Raw genomic sequence first — 6363 nt, 5'->3', positions numbered from 1 at the left:
ATCTCAAGCATGAGCTTCAAAAAAAAGATGTTTCCTTCTAGAGCGAAGAAGATTAAGGGTCAAAGTTGGTAAAATCACATGTGCTAGGATTTTTGAAATAGGGCATAGAAGTGCAGTGTTGAACCAAGGGGTTAGGAATAGTTTGTGGAGTACTAGTGAGGGATGGCCGAGGGAAAGGATAGGCTCTCATGTCTATCTATTGCCCTTGCAATGTAATCTGAGAAGCGTGGGATTGTTGAGAAATATAAGCAATTGAAACCCACTAAGAAAATTTCGAATTCAAGGACAAAGCAATAGAATGATTTAAACAATTGCAATGTTAAATCAATTTCAAGTAAGAGGAAAGAGGATTGAATAATTGTACTGTGAATCCTCAATTTTGGGGAAGTTTTACCAATTTTGTTAGGAAGATTCCAATTTCACTTCACGACCTCCATTATACTACCAATAGGGCAAAATATGAGGAGCTGAAGAAAAAAGCCTTGTTTTCCTTATAGACAGGGATTTTTTCCTTATAGATAGGGTCTTCTTGGGTATTTGGGCTTCACATCTAAAGGTTCTCCCCAAAACGTGGATCTAGAGTAGGGTACAGTGCCCATTATCAGTAATGAATGGTTTGTGCCTATTTTCTTTTGTAATTTCCAGATTGAAAATTTGTTTCCAAGTCTTTTTATGTTTTCATTTATGTGCAAGCCATTCAAGGCCAGTGGATTTTTATTTCTTGAAAATATGGCAATTAGGCCACATAGAATAAGGTAACATTCGACCTACAATATTCATTTTAAGTGCTACTACTAGATATACAATGTGTGGAGCTTGGTTAAAATGAGGACTACTGAAGATGATGCTACTAGAACAATGGGGAAATTGTCAAAATCTATCATTTTTAAGAAATTTAGAGGTAATGATGTGCTATGTGTTGAAAGAAAGAACTTGTGAAGGAAATCCAGGAGAGAAATCAAAGCTACTGATTGGTAGAATCAGATTTCCATTCATTGGAGAAACTCTTGAAAATATTTCTCCACTCAAGACCTCCGATGGTGGTCCCTTCCATCAAAAAAGAATTTCAAGGTATCAAAAGTAGTTCTCCATAGTTTTGCATTGTCGCACCCATATTAGTTTTTTTGTTTTTCAATTTATCTATTCATGTTGTTGTGCATTTGAGATAATGAAAATATTTCTTGGGTACTGAATTAATTAACATGTATGGAAACATATTCAAAATCCACATATTTGGGAATCCTACCATCATAATGGCTAGTGTAGTGACTATAGTTTGCAATAAAATTAGCTATCCATATTTACTTCCTTGGAAGCGTGTGTTGTGACTTTGTATCCCAACTTCATTAGAGACCTACATTGTGACTTCATATATTGCACATTTGTAGTAGTGGAAAGTGATCATAGGAAGAACGAGAATCTTATTAATGTGGAACAAACTCCCAACATAGGGATATTGCATTTTAGTAGTAAGAGCTGCAGTTCTTATGAGCATCACATAGGTAACAACCACAAATGAAAGAGGGCCCACAGGGCATGACACCAAAAACACTTAGTGATGTTAATGGTGGAGTGAAGGAGGATGCTAGAACATTGGGTACCTACACTCCAAAGGAATGGAATTGGATCTGAGTGTCTTAACGAAAGATTGTACAACTCTAGATGTATGATTTAGATCTCATGCACTGGTCCTGCTTGTTCTTGTGGTGGGGAGGAGGCTAATTCGATTTAGCAAAAGCTTTGCAACGTCACAATTGCATTTTCCCTGGGAAAGGATTGTGCAAACCTAAATTTAGAATCTAGATCTGATGTTATTACCCTAACTGCTTATGTGAAGGGAGATAGCTATTTCGATTTAGAAATAGCTCTGGAGCATCAAAATTCATTTTCCTTTAGAAAAGATTGTGGGGAACTAGACCTGATGCACTTGCTCTACTTGCTTATTTCGTATTTGCAGGAGACAAGGTTATTTGACTCAGAGAAGGCTGCTTGATTTTGCAACGGCTATGTAGGATCACAAGTGCATCCAATATCAGTTTTTGGAAAAATAAAATAAAAATTAAAGAGTTAAAACTATACACCTGATCGAGGGATGCAAGCGAGTCTGCTTCTAGCTAAAGCCCAGAATTGGGAAGCAAGTATGGGAGGAAAAAATCACAAACCGATTACAAAGAATGGAGATATGTATAATGAAAACACAACTCAAAATTAAAAAGACCATTATTAGAGCTAATAACATAAACCCAATACAGAAAACAGAAAAACTTATGCAGACAACATGCCTAAAGACCAGTATTAGAGAGCTAAAAGCATAGAGGAAAACGACAAAATATACCCAAAAGCTTGTAGTGAATCTAAAACCATAAACCCAACACAGAATGGCATAGAAATCACAACAGCAACACCAGAAAGGCATCTAGGAAGCTGAAGGGGAAGTCTTGGCAACGAACCCAATAAGGCTTAAATAAAAAATGCTTATGCAAATTTCCATGGTATCATACAAGGGAGGGAGTTTCCTAGTCTAATCTCAAGTAGAAAAAACATGTGGAATTTTCCAACTAACAGTTGGGAAGTAGCAGAGACTGTTAATAATAATCATAAAGTGGACCTTAAAACTATGAAAAGGAAAAGTAGGTAGAAGGTGGTGCACAAGGAGCCAGTGTAGTTTAGCCATTAAACTATTTGCAAGCTTATTATTATTATTTTATTTGGGGTATATACCCATTATAAACTTTCTTCATAAGATTAATCTACTTATTTATAAACTTTCTTCATAGGATTAATCTGCTTATTTATTTATAGGAAGCTAGGAAAGAAGAAACTCACGTGTTTTGTGTATATGGAATACCTGGCATTGGAAAGACGATGTTGCTAAAACAGGTCTACAATTTCTGGAAGCCTTTCCAAAGTTGGATTGAAGATGTGATTTGGCTCATAGCCTCTCGAACCTATCAAATTTCAGACTTACACAGTCAGATTGCTAAGACAATCGATCTAGACCTCTTGGAATTTGTTATGAAACCAACACAAGAAAAGATAGAAAAGATAGATCAATGCCTTAGAATTTAGCCTCTTCGAGGGGGAAACCTCCTTTAAATTACATAAATGAACAATTCTTGGATGCTTCAAATGAAAAAACTTCCTTTCTATATATAGGGGTCTAAGGAGTCACAATATAATCCAGCCGACCTAACAATAATAATATGAAGCCACAAAAATAACAATAGAGGGATTCTATGGGACACAATAATAACAATATGGGGCTAATAGGGGCACGAAAATATTAATAAGGGGTATAACTACAATAGTAATGGGGTAATCACTATTATTATAGGGACCCATCATGCCCCTCTCCTTTAAAAAAGTGTTGTCCTCAATGCTTGAGTAGTTCTGGATAAGTTCTTCCACTTGATAAGATACTCTAAAATTGATTGATTTCGTAGCTGTCGAGTTCTTGTTTCTGTGACTGCTTCAGGTTCCAATATAATTTTTCCTTCCTCGTCAAGTTCTGGCAATATTGTTTGAACTGGGAGCTTGTTGCCTATAACCTTCTTTAAACATGAAACATGGAAAACTGGGTGCAATCGAGAAGCTGCAGGAAGCTCCAATTTTTATGCCATAGTACCAATCTTTTGCAACACCTTGTACAGACCATAATACTTTGGTGATAATTTATTATCCTTCATAGCTTGCTTGAGGGACATTTTCTTATATGGTTGTAGCCGTAGGAATACCCAATCACCTACATCAAAACTTCTTTCACTGCAGTGTTGATCTGCCTGTTGTTTCATTCTATTATGTGCCAACATGAGGTTATCCTTTAAGAGTTGGAGGACTTGTTGTTGATATTCGATGTGATGTTCCACTGCCCGAACCTTAGAATTTTCTCTTAAATATGATGTGATGGATGGTGGTTGATACCCATAAAGTGCCATAAATGGGGTCATTTTTGTTGCTGTATGGAAGGAAGTGTTATACCACCATTCAGCCAGAGGCAACCGTTTGAACCATTGTGTGTGTTTATCCGATACAAAGCAATGAAGATATCCTTCCAAACATTTGTTTACTATCTCAGTTTGCCCATCAGATTGAGGATGATAAGATGAGCTATGAGCTAACTGAGGACCAAGACAAGAAAATAATTCTGTCCAAAAATTTCCCGTGAAAATGGGATCTCTGTCACTTACAATAATCTTTGGGTTTCCATGTAGCTTTTGAATTGTTTCCATAAATGCAGTAGAAACTGTACTGGCTTTGAATGGATGTGATAATGCACAAAAGTGTGAATACTTGGTAAGTCTGTCAACTACCACAATGATGACACTCTTTCCCTCAGACTTGGGTAAACCTGTGATAAAATCCATTGAAACCTCCTCCCAACGTTGGCTTGGAATGGATAAAGGTTGTGATAGACCCAGTGTCTTAATTGTTTCAACTTTATTTTGCTGGCAAACCAAACATTCCACCACAAACTTTTGAATTTCTGATTTAAGGCCATCCCAAAAAAAATCCTTCTTAACCCTGTGGTAAGTTTTTAAAAATTCTGAGTGCCCTCCTAAGGGAGAAGTGTGCAATTCCATAAGAATCTTTTGTTTTAGTTGGGAATTCTTACAGAGGTATAAGTGATCTTTGTACCATAACGAATCATTTTGCCAGCTAAATGTATCAGACGTACTGGAATCTTGTTGTAACTTTCAAATAAGTACCCACACGTCTTCGCCATTCTTCCATTCCTCCCTTTCTTCGTTTATCCAATCTGGTTGGATAATAGAAATGGCGCACAACAATGCTTCCACATCCACATCCTTTCTTGAGATTGCATCTGCCACCACATTTTGCTTCCCTTTTTTGTAGATGATTTCAAAGTCATAACCCAACATCTTTGTGACCCACTTTTGTTTCTCTTCAAAGGATAATCTTTGTTCTAAAAATTATTTAAGGCTATCATGATCTGTTTTTACCTTGAAGTGTATTCCCATTAGGTAGGGTCACCATTTCTTAAGTGCATGGAGTATTGCCAACATTTCCTTCTCATAAATAACTTTGCTTAAAAACTTTCCCTTGATTGGATGACTTTCAAAATCAATGGGTCTTTCATCTTGCATTAGAACAGCACAAATTCCATTTCCTGAAGCATCACATTCCACAATAAAGGTTTTTGTGAAGTTCGGTGTAGCTCAGATAGATGTTTGGTACATTGCCTCTTTAAGATGTTCAAAGGCCTTTGTTGCTTCCAGAGTCCATGAAAATGCATCTTTCTTCAATAATGTTGTTAGAGGTGCTGCTATTCTCCCATAATTCTTAGCAAACTTGCGATAATACCCTGTCAACCCGAGAAATCCTCGCAGATGCTTTATGGATGTGGGGATTTTCCATTCCTTAATGGCTTTAATTTTGCTAGGGTCTACATTAACTCCTTCATGAGATACAATATGACCCAGATATTCCACCTCCTCGACTCCAAAGAAACATTTGGATCTTTTTTAATATAATTGTTTCTCCTCCAATATTTGTAGCACCCTGTCAACATGTTCAACATGATCCTTCCAAGACTTGCTGTAGATTAGTATATCATCAAAAAATACTAACACAAATTTTATAAGGAATGGTTTGAATATTGAATTCATCAAACCTTGAAATGTTGAAGGTGCATTGGTGAGGCCAAAAGGCATGACGAAAAATTCATAATGACCCTCATGAGTTCTAAATGTTGCTTTTGGAACGTCTTCAGTCTTCATTCTGATTTGACGATATCCTGAACGAAGATCCAACTTTGTGAAGTAAATTGATCCATGCAATTCATCCAGTAATTCATCAATGACAGGAATGGGGAACTTATCTTTAATAGTGAGCTTGTTGAGCTCCCTATAATCCAGACACATGCGCCACGATCCATCCCTCTTGTGCACCAATACTATTGGAGTAGAGAAAGAACTTTGACTCAGTTGAATTATACCAGCCTCTAGCATTTCTGCAGCCATACGTTCAATTTCACTCTTTTGGACACAGGGATATCTGTACGGCTTGATGTTTGGAGGAACGCTTCCTAGAATCAGATGAATAGCATGATCATGATCAGGCATAGGTGGGAGACCTTTGGGAGTCTCAAATACCTTGGAATGATTGTCCAGGAATTTTTGGAGATCTGGAGAAATAGATGATTCCGATGTGGAAACATCTAGCAAGCATAATTGTGCAATTACACCTCTTTGCTCCTTTTTTAGAAGTTTTATCATACCGTTAGAGCTGATTATCTTTCCTGGTTTCCCTGCAATACCCCTTAATTCAACTTCCTTTCATTCCGTAGAAAATTTGATGAAAAGTTCTTGAAAATTAAAAGCTATTGTACCCGAGGATTGGAGC

This window comes from Pinus tabuliformis, chromosome 3_2, assembly GCF_031772625.1.
Source record: "Pinus tabuliformis cultivar Carrire ecotype Pingquan chromosome 3_2, CPIR1, whole genome shotgun sequence".
Taxonomy (NCBI): domain Eukaryota; kingdom Viridiplantae; phylum Streptophyta; class Pinopsida; order Pinales; family Pinaceae; genus Pinus; species Pinus tabuliformis.
Note: the sequence above shows the minus strand (reverse complement) of the source record.